Source organism: Equus caballus, chromosome 20 (genome assembly GCF_041296265.1).
Source record: "Equus caballus isolate H_3958 breed thoroughbred chromosome 20, TB-T2T, whole genome shotgun sequence".
In the NCBI taxonomy this organism is placed as follows: domain Eukaryota; kingdom Metazoa; phylum Chordata; class Mammalia; order Perissodactyla; family Equidae; genus Equus; species Equus caballus.
In genome coordinates this window covers 12,738,110-12,752,372 of record NC_091703.1, presented here as the reverse complement: position 1 = coordinate 12,752,372, position 14,263 = coordinate 12,738,110, and the positions used below count along the sequence as shown (strand labels likewise).

At 43.0% G+C, this 14,263-nt stretch overlaps 1 protein-coding gene across 1 annotated transcript in view; it reads left to right on the top strand.

Moving 5' to 3' along the window:
- Positions 1-821: 821 nt before the first annotated feature.
- NEDD9 (neural precursor cell expressed, developmentally down-regulated 9) overlaps positions 822-14,263 on the top strand; it is a 179,453-nt gene continuing 166,011 nt past the window's right edge. Inside the window, exon 1 of the mRNA XM_005603570.4 lies at positions 822-1,036. The gene's annotated coding sequence lies outside the window, so the exon portion shown is untranslated. The remainder of the gene's footprint in view (positions 1,037-14,263) is intronic.

Sequence of the window (14,263 nt, the reverse complement as noted above, 5' to 3'; positions counted from 1 at the left end):
CATGAGCACTGTGTGGGAAGTGGGGAAGAGAAGGAAAAAACCAAATGACTGAGCTTATAATAATATAATTTGCCACTAATAATGATAGCAAACACTCACATACTGCTCACTTATTTGTTTGTGCCAGGCACTCTTTGAGTGCTTTCGTATACTAACTCATTTAATTCTCACAACAATCCTATGGTTATTCCCATTTTACAGATGAGGAAGCTGAAGCACAGAAAGATCGAAAGCACTTGAAGGGTAGAGCCATAATTCACGCCCGGGTGGGTGGCCTCAGAGCTTCTCCACTTGTCTGCTACTCAAAAGCACGGCTGGAAGAAGACAAAGGCTTTGGGGCTAAGAGACTTTCCAGTTCCCTCCCACATACTCGAATCTAGCTTCCACACCACATTGTAAATAGGAATCTCTGCGTGGGTACTTAGCCCCCAGCAGGATGCCTGTCACAATGTACAGGCTTAACAAATACTTGTCAAGTGAAAGGATGTTTCATGTCAATTTATAGTGAAACTGTTTGGAACAAATTGACTCCATAATACCACAAAATCCTAATTTAATTGGCCTAAAATAGCCTAAATTTTTGCCCTCAATGCAGCCTAGAAGGGAGCTTATGCCACTTTGGAAATATATTGCACAGAATTTCATTGCAATAATAATGTAAAGATCACCTATCTTTCTCAAAATAGCAAGTGGTGCAGATAATAACTAGATTTCTTACCTGCTCCTAAACTATAAATCGTCCACAGTGTATTGGAAGGTCTGACAGAACACAGAGAGGAAATGAACTGAGACAACATCACTTCAGAGCAACCGGAAGGAAAAACACACACATACCTACGCCTCTTGCATTCTACGTGTGCGGTTGCTCAGTGGGGAAACGCTTACAGCTGCCTTTAGAAACAAGTCTGGTGGCTGCAGCGAGAGAGAAGCCTCATCATGAGGCAGGACTGAGCTGCTACCTCCTGCCTGCCCGCCCAGAGAGAGGGCAAGAACTCCAGGAAGACCAGATGATTCACCAACAGTGGTTCTGCCCCGGGTGAGTTCTCAGACACTTGCTGAGTGTGGCCTGAGGGGAGAAGGCGGGGAGACTCACTCAGACTCTGAACTTCCTGAGTTGATGTCAGACATCTGGTGGTGTTCCCCACCGTTAACACCTCTTAACTGAAACTGGGAAGGGACTCAACATGCCCCAAAGGAGGAAAGAGTGGTTCCAGGCCACCTTCAAGTTGATCTGGAGGCACTGGCTTTGAGGCAACTTAAAACCCACCGGATCCTATTTTTTAAATCATCCAGGGTGGGTGCTTCCTGGTATGTAGAGTACACAGCTCCTCCCCCATTCCAGCTGTCCTCAGAGCTCACCTGTGCTAACCTGAGCTTTCACTTTTCCTCAATTATTTCAGCACTTCAAAGTATGGGCTGTCACTCACCCTTCATGGTGGATTAGAGTCATCTATAACGTCATTGTCAACCTCTCTGGGAATGACTCCTGAGGGGCAAGAAGTGGTGATTGAGAACTGGACTTAGTGTGTGTCCCAGTTCTGCAGGGAACTGGTCATTAGCATTATCTCTAAGGGGTTGGGGACAAATGACACTATGTTCTACCTGTCCACACCGGGCCACCCCAACAGCTCCATCCTTATGTTTCTCTATATTTATTAATTCATTTAACTCGTTCATTCATTCAATTGCCTTTCTTCCACAAAGGATTTGAGGCAACCTTTTTATCTTGCTGAAATTACTTCAAAGTGAAGAATACATACAACATTAAAGGGGGAAAGTCATTCTAAAGGGGTTTTATGTTGTTTAAAGCTGGTTGAGACAGGTGGGTGGTCATTTCCCTGTGCTGGTGATGAGAGGTGAGAGTGGGTGTCCCAGCCTTTTTACCTCCTGCTTGAGGAGCCCCTCCTTTCCCCTAGACACTGGTTTCCCACCCAGAAGTGGGTGTGAAACCTTGACAGAACCCTGGGAACAAGCCAAGCGCTTTTCCTCCTTGTTTCTGTTTCCTCCCAAGTTGGGTTCTTTTCAAGGACATTCCTGTTCTAAGAATGGGGCAAAATGGAGCAGTGGAAGGAAAAGAATATGAAATCAGTTTTGAGTTAGAGCTCCACCATTTCTCATTAATTAGTTCATTTATTTAACAAGTATCTAGTGAGCATTCACCGTGTGACAGCCACTTTTAAGTCAAAACGTACAAGAAATGGAGCAAAATTGACATTGCCCTGCCCCCAAAAGGCTTACGGTTGAGGGGAGAAGCAGCCATTAGTCAATGATGACACAAATGGGATGAGGACCAGAACATACTGATCTCATCTGGGAGTCAGGGAGGTTTCCATAAAGAAGGTGGAGATGAGAACTGAACGAGGCGTGGGAATTCACAAGGCAAAGGGCTGGCTAGTGCTCTGGGCAGAGAGAACAGCCTATACTGTGCCCTGAGGTGGGGGGCCACAGAATTGTCCTGCAAAATTATGGCCAGTATGGCCAGGGGGAAGAGGGGAGTAGCTCAAGATGAGCCTAAAAGACCTGTGTTAAAGATGCTGCTTATTCTAAAAGCGATGGAGAAGCTAGGGGTGTTGTGATCTGATCTGCATTTTGTTTTAACTGAGGTAACATTGGTTTATAACATTTCGGATATACACCATTATATTTCAGTTTCTGTGTAGACTACATCATGTTCACACCCAAAGACTAATTACTACCGTACACATGTGCTCTATTACCCCTTTGGTACTTTTAAGGAATCCCTTTTGATGCAGTGTGGAGAACGGATGGGAGGGGGCCACGCATACAGACAGGGACACTAGTTAGGGGGTTGATGAAGTCAGCCAAGCAAGAATATCTATGGGAGTACAGACAAGACAAGGGTGATAGCAGTGGAGATAGAATTAGACAAATTGAAGAGTCATCTAGAAAGGAACAGGACTTGGTGGCAGACAGGAAAGGAGAGTGAGGGGAATGTCAAAGATGATCCTGTTTCCTGGTTTGGGAATCCCAATGGACATTGATGCTTCATACTGGTCACAGAAACTGGAAAAGCTGGTGGAGACCAGGTCCAGGGTTAGTTCAGTTCTGGAACTAATGATTTTGGAGGGCCTAGCAGACATTCAAAGGCAGATGTCAGCCAGGCAGTTGACATTGACCAACATCTAGATAGAGCTCAGAGCAGAGGTCTGGGGGATCCTTGGCATATGGATGGTAATTGAACCCATGGGTATGGATGATACATACTTGACAGAGAGCATCAAATGAGAAAGGAGGAGGGTGGCTTAGGATTGAACCTCAAGAAATTCTAAAATTTAAACAGAAGTAGAGGAGAATGAGCTCTCCAAGAAGATTAGGATGGCTTCTTGAAAAGTTAAACATAAAATTACCATATGAACCAGCAATTCTACTCCTAATTATATATCCAAAAGACTTGAAAACAGGGACTCAACTAAGTACATATACATGCATTTTCATAGCAGTACTATTCACGATAGCCAAAAAGTGGAAACGGCTTAAATGTCCATCAACAGATGAATGGATGAAAAAATCATGGTATAGCCATACAATGGAATATTATTCACAAAAACGCTACAACATGGATAAGTCTCAACAACTTTGTGCTAAGTGAAAGAAGCCAGGCACAAAAAGTCCACGACTCCGTTTATATGAAATATCCTCAATAGGTAAATCAATAGAGACAGAATACAGACTGGTGGTAACCTGGGGCTGGTGGTAGGGGAAAAGGGGGAGCAACTGCTGAACGGGTATGAGGTTTCCTTTTGGGGTGATAAAAATGTTTTGAAACTAGACAGAAGTGGTCATTGCACAGCATTGTGAATACACTGAATTGTTCCTTGAAACATCTAATTTATGCTTTGCCAATTTCAACTCAATATTAAAAGAAGAAAAAAAGGCGAAGAAAAGAAAGACCAGGAAGGTGTAACCAGAGGTGATGGAGCACACAGACTGTCTAACTTTGTCAAATGAAGTAATGCCTGGTGCCTCTTTCTCTACATGTAAATAAGGGGAAATAGCTACCTTGTGGTAAGGATTAGATGTGATAACAAAGTTTTGAAGTATCTAGCAGAGAAGTAGTGTGGTAGAAGCAGTCAGTGACCTACCTACATCCTCAGGTCTCATCAGGACTGGGCTGACTTCTAACAGCCTGAGTCTTTATCTCATGACCTGACAGGTTTCTCCAGACCCAGGTAGGACCACTGTAACTGCCCAAAGGCAGGTGAGAATGCCCAGGAACTAACTCTCCAATGGCCTATAAATATCCCAGGTCCCTCATGCCTGTTGGAAAAACTCTAAGACATGTGTTTCACCTTTTCCCAAAGTTTCCACGTGGAAAACTTAAAGGGACCATAAAGTTCCCCCGTGGGCTTAAGCTCCAGTTGCCCACAGTGTTAGCTGGCTTGATAATGTGCCCTTGATGGCTTTCCTTCCTTCCCTTTTCCCTCCCCTCACCAAGGTCTCCTGGGATCGTTTCTTAAACTACATGCACTTGAATCCTGTGTCAGAGTCTGCTTCTGGGGGAACTAAGATCACCTGTGACACAGTGCTGTGGATACTCAAGTGGTTTCATCTTCTGTTCTCCAAGGATCAACTCTATTTGACCTTAGATGCCTGTGATCTGACATCCCTCATATCCATTCAAGTGTCATATGAGGGAGGGTCCTCCACATCAATTTCTGAGATGCCACTTAGAGAAGGGACTCAGGTACTGGCCCAGGGAGAATTCCTTTCGACTTAACATGTCCTGTAGGAAACTGTACTACGTGAAGCCACATCCCACTACAAGCCCTCTCCACTCTCCTTCTGTCTCCCTACAGCTGATCTGATCAAAATTCCCAAAGTGTGGGACACTGTGATCCTTTTACGTGGTACATGATACACAGACATGGCATTAAATCACACTGAATCACTAGACTTTGTCACAGAGAGAAAACTTCCATTTTCACACCTTTGATCCTCTGATTTTGGCCTGATCTTAAAATCCTCTAACCACCGGCCATTTACATTTGAACAAAGAGAAAGTGAACCTCAGACTATGAGCCATCAGCAGGCAATGGTAGCTAGCTAAAATTCAATAGCGTGGCTTTGCTTTTCTGCATCTATTTTTCATGATTACCTTCTGTTAATCACAATGGCATTGGTTTTTTATTTGGAGTACTGGTATAAACTTTCTTTTTAATATAATTGACTTTAAGTGAAAAAAAAGTGAGTTGATTTAAAGAAAAACAGTGTTACTAATTATACTGGCAGCACACCTGAAATGGCAAACTCTGGAAGGTGGGACTTGAATGAGAGAAGATTGGGCAGAGGCCCAGTGGAGCAGAGGCCCTCGAGGGCATGCTGTGTCTCGTTCCACTCTGTGCCTGTCCGGTTCATGCGCAGGGCCAGGATGGCGCGGTCATCCTAGACAGGCAGTGTCCAAGCCACCCGTGTTTACTGCAGACTTTCTTGGCCATCCAAATTAACAACTTCACAGTGCCCAGAATGGCTCCCAAACATCCAGGCAGTGATGGTAAAGGCCACTGGAAACTGACACACCGCAAGACCCCATCCTGTGGTAGCTCTGCCCTAAGGAAGGATCCTGGGGCTTCAGAGGGAACTCAACAATGGTGAAATGAGATGATGAGGAGGTGACAATGCATCCACATTCCTTTTCACCTTCGCTTGATGGACGGCTGTAACAATTAACTTTCTATCTAAGTTCTATGAGCAGATGTTCCTCCTCACGCCCCTCCCTCCACTTTCCAAGGAAGGTGACAAATGAGGGTTAATAATCCAGGTAAATTTCACTTTAGAAAATTTTTTAAATATTACGAAACATTTCATACTACAAAGAGGTGTATATAATGGGTATGTACATACATTCTAAATAATAATAGAAGTAATAAACCAAACATGTTTACCTACTGCCTCCCTTCCCAATTCTTGAAGCCTGCTGCACGCGCCTAACCAATTGTATCCATCTCCACCCACGCCCCACACAAAGGGAAGTGCAGTCTGAAATTTGGTGTTAGTCACGTTCCCTTACTTTTCTTTTTAGATTGGGCTCACATGCCTCTGTCCTTAGTGCCATAAAGTCGACTCCTAGTGACCCTGTTTGTACAGCAGAACTGAACGCTGCCCAGTCTTTTTGTGCCATCCCTTCACCTTCTGGAGCTTTATCAGACAGTGCTTCGCTGGTATTCACAGCGTTTTCATGGCCAGTTTTTTTTGGAAGTGGGTGGCCAGGTCCTTCTTCCTGTATGTATGCATGTATGCATGTGATTTATATATAAACTTATATGTGAATTAATTTAGGCATATATGCAGTTTATTTTTGCCTGTTTGGAAACTTTAAACAAATGTAATCATACCATAAATATTCTTCCATAACCGGCTCTTTGGCTCAACGTTGGTTTTGAGGGTCATCATGTCGATGCAAATAGGTGTTGGTGATTCATTTTCATGGCTGTATAGCATTCTATTGTGTAGACACATGACAACCTATTATTTCTATCAATGACAGTGCTAGGGACTTGCCAAAGATGAAGGCTCAGAGTATAATTTCAGGAAGCACAATGGCTCCCAAATGTCCCCCTCTCTCGTGCACAAAATCCTACCAGGAGAGATGTGAAGCTTTGCCTCTTGTTAGAATAAGGGATAAGAGGTGAATGAATTAGGAACCTGAAAGGCAGAAGGAAAAAGACATCAAAGGGGGGAAGGAGCCTTAAAGGGAGGGAAGGAAGCGATAAAAATGACCCCCTGAGATAAAGAATCCTGAATGCACAGTTGTGCAGATTGTGGACACATTAAGGAAAGCTTCCACGCTCACAGTCCACTTCCCCTACCACAGACACCCTGGGCGGAAGCATCTCTGTGAGTACTTACTTTGCAAAAGCATCCTTCCCCAGATCAGCAATGGGCACATGAGTGCTAAGCACTCTGCTAGATCCTGAAGAGAAGCAAATGCTCCCCAGATGATCCCCACAGATATGTTTTTAGATTGATCTTTTCCTTACAGTATCCAGGACTAATTAGCTGCCACACAGTCATCAACTGTGACCATGACCCTTTCGTAACCTTTTGACTAGTTTCCATGACTCTGAAATTCCCCACCCACATCTTCACTCATAAAGAGTGGAAACGTTTAGAGGAAGTGATACTGTAAGCGGCTCAACATCACTCTGGGAAGTATTTTCCCCTAAAAGCACAGTAGTAAGGCAGTGCCTCACATCTCTCCATCACAACATGGCTTCAGCAAGGACAATAGTCTCTTAGCACCTGCTTCTCTAGATAGAAAATATGCAGGTGCTTTGTATCACAGGAGAAATGAAATGGAGTGGAGAAGTTGAGATCAATAACTAGTGTCAGGGGTTGTGTCCCTGGTCTGGCTTTACATGCTGTGGGTCCTTGGTGGATAAGAATGATTCTCCGTATATTACATGTATTGACTGATTCATTGAGAGAGTAAATGACCAAGAGATCCTGTATCAATCAGGGTTCTTCAGAGAAATAGAACAGGATGTGTGTATATATGTACATAGGGAGAGAGATTTATTTTAAGGAATTGTCTCATGCATTTATGGAAACTAGCAAGTTCAAACTCTGCAGAGTAGGCTGGCAGGCTGGAGACCCAGGGAAGAGCTGACGCTGCTGTTGAGTGCAAAGTCAGTCTTGTCAGCAGAATTCATGTTTGGAGGAAGTCAGTGTTTTTCTCTTCAGGCCTTCAACTGGTTACATGAGGCCCACCCACATTATGGAGGGTTATCTGCTTTACTCAGAGTCTACCGACCTAAATGTTAATCTTACCTAAAAAATAACTTCACAGCAACATCTCAAGCAATGTTTGGCCTAATATCCAGTATCCAGTATCTTGGCCTAGCCAAGTCGACTCACAAAATTAACTATCACAGACACCATATCTCATTTCAGAAAATAAGTTAGCAGTTATTTATTTAACATTTTTTAAGGGCCCACTAGGGGCCAGGTACTGTGCTAGGTCCTGAGGATTCAGTACTGAAGCCAAGCAGATAAAGTCCCTATCCTCAAGGACCTCATATGTGGGAGGTGCCCAGGTAATTAAAAACACTTGGAGTAGGTTTTGTGCCTTTCAGAAGCACTGCACATGCAACTCGAGTCAATCAAATCCAACTTTCCCTTATAATATGGTATTGGGATATACTGAGGTTGTGTCTTCATGGACTTTATGGTCAACAAGGGATCTCAGATGTAAATTACTTGATAACTATAAACACATTTCGACAATTACACACAACATGCTATCCATTATACAGCTTTCAAAAGCACAGTGAGGATTAACAAATTGCATACAATTGTACTTAAAATGACCAGGGTATTTTGTACATAGTTACTTAATTTTTTTCATAATTCCTTTATTTTTATGGCAAGACAGATAAAAGAATCTCTTAATTCGGGTGTTATGATTTTGAAAGGATTGATTTGGAAAGACTTGGGACTACTTGATGGGGTTCCTTTCTTTCTCTGGTTGGTGGAAGTTGTTTACTTTATTGGCCTCTTTTTTCATTATGTTTTTGTTTTTTGTCTGAAGCAAGGGCAGGTATTAGAATTAAAGGCATCACTTCATGTTGTTTAGAACTGAGAATCCATTTTTTCAAAATGGTGGGATTATCTGTGCTGGCTTGCTGATGAGTCACCATGGGTGTAGAGGTGTCACATGCATAGCTTACAGTCTAAGAATGTCAGCATTTTCTGCAAACCTTTGACTGCCACAAGCTGGGGGTGGTAATCCAATCAGTCTTAGGTGAGGACTGGAGACGGCACAAGGATGTATTCTACAGATGGTGTGTGTCGAACAGTGGAATTTTACTAAGAAAGCATCCTCACAATTTGTCACCTGTTATCTCCAACACAGAGCCCCCAGAACCTCACGAAGCTCCTGAGTTTAGGAGCTAGCGTACGTTTGCAAAGCAAAAATCACATTTAAAAAGTAGGTAAGTGGTCTCCTTGATGTTCCCCCAAGAGGCCAAGCATGAGACCAACTCAGGACTTTCGCACTGGAAGTTCCTTCTAGGAGATACCTGTAAGGCCCCTCCATGTCCCCATTCATCTCTAGGGTCACACGCCACGTTATCCTGCAGCCCTCCCTTTTACCATGCTGTATAAAAAACATCCCTGTCCCCCCTTACACACCCAGTCTCTTACCACCCCTATCACCATCTGATGTGGTAAATCCCTGGATTTGCCGATTGCCTGTTTCCTCCCCTGGACTGCCAGCCCTGTGGGTGCAGGACCTGGTTGTGTTCACTGTTGTATCTCTGCACTTGGTACACACAAAATAAATATCTGTTGAAGGAATCCATGAGTGAATGAGTGAGTGGGTGAACCACCGAGGGAATGTTAGAGACGAGTGCTACTGTGCAGGGGAAGCAGAGCGGTTTCAGCGGGGAAGCCTGCTCAGGAGGGCTGAGGCTCAGGATGGTCTTCGTAGAACAGCAAAGATGTAGAAAAACAGGAGGAGATTGTGAAGGGCAGAAAAGGTGGCCTGAGCAGAGGAGCAAGACAGCTGTGCACCAGTGCACTTCCAGGGGCCCAGGAGTGGATCCCGTTGACGGGAAGGCAGCCTCTTGCACTGGCCGAGTGGGCGGCAGTCCTGGCAGTCCATGTGAAAGCAAGAAGCCTGCCCTCTCGGGCTGCATGTACTGTAGGCAGACACTCTTCCTCAGGAAACTAAATCTAGATCTGCTCCAATATTTGACTAACAACCGGATTGAAAAACAGAGTTAACTTAACATAGCAGAGTGGAGAATATTTTTGGCCTGAACATTTTTTAGAGAAAATGTTGCTGGCTGCTTGCTTCAGCGGTAGGAAAACTTCAGAGAAGCTTTTGTGTAATACCTTACTCTAAGCAGGCTGTGATTCAGGCCTCAGCCCCCCAGGGTTCCTGCCAGGATGATTTAGCAGTAAAATGACTTAGCATCAGAGTTAAAGTGATGCATAGGGAAAAGATTTTTTACTTACATCAATTAACATCCTCAACCATAATATTCCTTGAATACCCAGTTAGAGAAGAGTTGGTTTCTTCTGTGTCATATTTTTTCTCTGCTGAATGGTTTATTTCTTAACAGCATAAAAGAGCGTCTCGGCCCAACGCTCTCTGTTTGAATTCAACCTAGCATGAGTTTCTTTCTTTTGAGACAATTTGAAATGCAATTGTGCATGACATTGAAAACATGAAGCCAATCCGAATGTCCATCAGTGGCGCCCTTGTTATAATTTGGCAATCCACTCTTTGGAATGTATGATACTAATACTACAGTTAAAAAAGAATCAACCTGATCTGGACACAAAGATGTGAAAAAGTGTGAACGAAATCCAAAGCAACAAATACAATAGAACATACAGTCGAAGCCCATTTTCAGTAAAATGATTATTATTATCTATCTCCTTGTAGAAAGAAACCATGAACTTCGGAGTTCCAGAAATGGGCAGATACCAGAGAGCTGGAGTAGCTGGTGGGGGGCTTAAGAGGCCAGCTCTGGAGCCAGCTGCCTGGGTTCGAATCCCACCTCCACCATCCATGCTGTGTGCTCTTGAGTAGTTTACTTTACCTTTCTGTTTGTCAGCTTCTCATCTGAAAAAGGAGGTAACAACAGTTCTGTCTCACTGGGTAGTTTTGAAGTTTTAATGAGTCAATATACGGTTTTGAGTTTTCCATGAGTCAACATACGCAAGTACCTAAAGCACTATCCGACATATTAAATGCTTGATACATATTAGCTAGTCAGAGGAAGAGGAGGGGAGGGAATAGGGTTTCATTTAAAGTGAAGGGGCCTAACGAACTAGTAGAGTTTGACAAGAAAAGAATTCCGGAAGAGAAAACCACAAAAAACCAAAAATAACCCCAGAGGCTTCTAGGATGAATGAAATGATCCAATTAAATTCAGCTCAACCTCTGTAAAGAAAGTCAAAATGGTATTTCATTACCTAGGTGATAAACAGGAGCACATAGATACAAGTAATAAAATGAAATATCAGGAGGATATCCTTTGCCATCATGTAAACTAACCAGTGTATCAGTCATCAGTCAACAAGTATTTTTGGAACCCCTACAGTGTGCGGGACACCACGGGGAACAGGACCAGCTGTCCCTCCAGTGTGGAACTTTTTTCAAGTGGGTTTAAAGTCAGAAAACTATTGGGATGATTTGTTTCATTGTGTGTTCATTCGTAACGTACCCAATGTTACAGTAGTTAACTCAGTGTGACTCAGGAATAAGCAGGAAAAAAAATCATTGTATTACCTTTAAAGTATAGATGCCTCTTGATTTTCTGTGCTACTGAGGAATTACAGGAATAAATGTAGTTGATAAATTATGTTTATTTTATCTGTAAGTTAAATAAATCGTCATTGTTTTGCCTTTTAAATTTAAAGCCTTGCTCCATCTGTTTGGATTTCTGATTATCCTCCATCCCCATCTCTCCTTCTCACCTTGCACACGGCCCTGCAGGCCCGGAGAGAGGGGAGAAGCAGCTTTCAGGTCTAAGCAGCCCTTTGGTCACTGAGCTGAGTGACCTTGGCAAAGACCTTGTCACCTTCGCCCAGTAAAAGAAATGCAAGCGTGTCCCTGAAACACTAAAGCTTTTGCTTACCACCCCTGACCAGCTGAAGACTCCCTGTGGGAGCCGAGATCCAGTCTTGTAAATCTCTGAGAGTTCAGACAGGAAGGCCAGGCCTTTCATAGTTCTGCAGGATTTACTTGTAAGCAGGGCTGTGTGGAAGGTGCCAAAACAGCTAACAGCTAAATTTAAGAAATGATGGTAATTAGTTGGTGCAAAGGGGTAGCTTTCACTCTTAGCATCGCATTGCCAGCGGCTGAGCTGGGGAGTTTGGTCTCCAGCGAAGAGTTAAAAATCAGACAGGAACCGTTACAAAAATTGCCACTGAAAAGTAAGTTTCTTGTAAGAGAAGCTGAGACTCGCTAATTGCAGCTTACTCTAAACCTAATGACAGTCTGTAGCGTTGGTGAAGAAAGCACAGGATGTTTGAACAATGGGGAGAGGACAGGGGACTCCAAGCCGATGGATCTGAACCCAACAGGCATGATGAGTCCTTTAGAATAATGATCCCTTTTAGAGGGAACTACATTGGGAGATGAGTCCAATTTACTTTCTCCAAGATTCTTACCAACAGTAAAGATTGATAAAACACATTTGTGCTGCTGTATTTTTCAAAAGTTCAACCATATAATAACTTTAGCAGGGTACATCACACTACGCTGCCTCAATTTCAAACATTTCCTTGATGTAGGATGATCACAATAGAAAGGAATGTTCTTCTTATCCAGCCATTGGTAAGACTTTGTCTTCCTTAATCCCAGAAACTAAATCACTGGCTACTTCAGAGGCTCTGACCTAAATCTTAATTGATGCTCATTGCAATTTTAGACCACTGTGTATGATTTTAACCAGACAAACCCAGGAGGCAGGATTAAGGCTGCTGCAACGTGGACAGGCTAATATTTTGACCACTCGTATAGTGACTTTATTGCAATAGCCTTTCCATTTGTAATTTAGCTCTATAAGGCTCTCCTCCTGAGGTAACCCTCCTTTCTTAATGTCCAATACCGTGAAAACTAGGTTTTTATTTTATGTTTGATTTTTTCTGTTCAATCTTGGTGCTAGTTAACATCACTTGATCAAAACATTAATAGCTAATATTTAGGTACTAATTTATAATTCCATCAGCACATTAACCCACATCATCTTAATGTTCACAATGACTCTGGGGATTATTATTATATTCCCCACTCTACAGATAATGAAACTGAGGAGACGGGGTGGACTAGATGAGGTAACTTACGTGAAGTTGAGCAACCAATCAAATGACACAACTGAAACTGAACCCCGGGTCTTTTGACTAAGTCATTTGCCTAAAGACGTTCTTCCGATGATGACGCAACTCCTTGGGGTGGATCCTTAACAGTGCAGATGTCTTTGGTGTGAAGACATTGATTGTCCTTAGATGAAAATCCATTTTATTTCAAGATAGGAAGTTTCTGTTTTTATTTCCATCTCTCCTATATTGCTGTTAGAGTGCTGACCATCAAGGGTCAAGATTTCCCATGGAAAAATCTCCTGCACACATGAAGTGACCCTTCAGTACCACCAGTTTTGCTTCCTAAATCCCATTTCCTGTTTTTGGCACTCATTACTAACAAGTCCTCTTTTCAAGTACCTAATACCCATGGGCTCCTTCCAATTTTGCTTTAGCAAACTGTGCTTGTAGGGAAGGATTTTGTCTCATTGATTTCAATTGATGTGGCGCCAAGCCGCTATTCACCTGCTATTTACCTTTTCAGCCATATTTCTTACTTTGGATTAAGAAGTTTGCCACTCTAGTAAAGGGAGTTTGGGGGGGGTAGATGAAGAAGATGAGGTTTTAAATCAGGGACATCTTCTTTTACCCTTCAAATTCTACCATGTAGGTGTACTGTGCTCTAGCCAACTCAGTGGTAACTGGGATATCTTGATCTACCAACGAAGGCAACATGGCCACTTGCCATACGTTTGCTATGACAGTGCAAACAGGCCTTTAGCAGAAAGAGCTGTTTTTCTTTGAAAGCAGTGCAAAAATAGGTCTGTGGAATGCTGGGGTCACCTAGTTTCCTCACTGAAAAGAAATGGGATGTTTCTGCATTAACTAGAAGGCTTGAAAGGGAGGAAGTGGTAAAGGTAATTGTGAAATAATTTCAGCAAACAGAATGTTAAATATTCTGTTCTAAGACAAGGTGTTCCCATTTGAGGGGCCAGTGGTAGAAAATATGGTTTCCATAATGAAAGGGGATCAGCCCAAAGTGCCCACCCATTCCTACTTCTGCCTCATTTCTTCTAAGCACTCAGCCTGCTGTACTGACTTCATCTCTATCACCACAGTGTCCAACCCCTCCCAGCTGGACACAAGGAGACCAAGGAAGAGGTAAGGAAAGAGGAGGGGAAGTGTTGAGGCTCCATTAGGCTTGCAAAGCAAAAGTATTGTGATAGATACTGTTGTTAAAAAAAGAGAAGGATTAGTTCTATGCTATTCCTTTCCCTTTTCTCTCCTTATAGATGTTTCAACTTCTTGGAGACATTCACCTTGTTATTGGGCTGCAGGAAATGTGTGATAGAGTTTCTGGTTAGTGGGTGGAAGAGATAGAAGCCTGGTGCATAATAATGGAATGATAGAGTTTTATTGAGGAGTTTGTGCTGAGCAAACTCACCTCCTTTGATTCACAAACACCCAAGGAGGGAGGCATTATTACAAT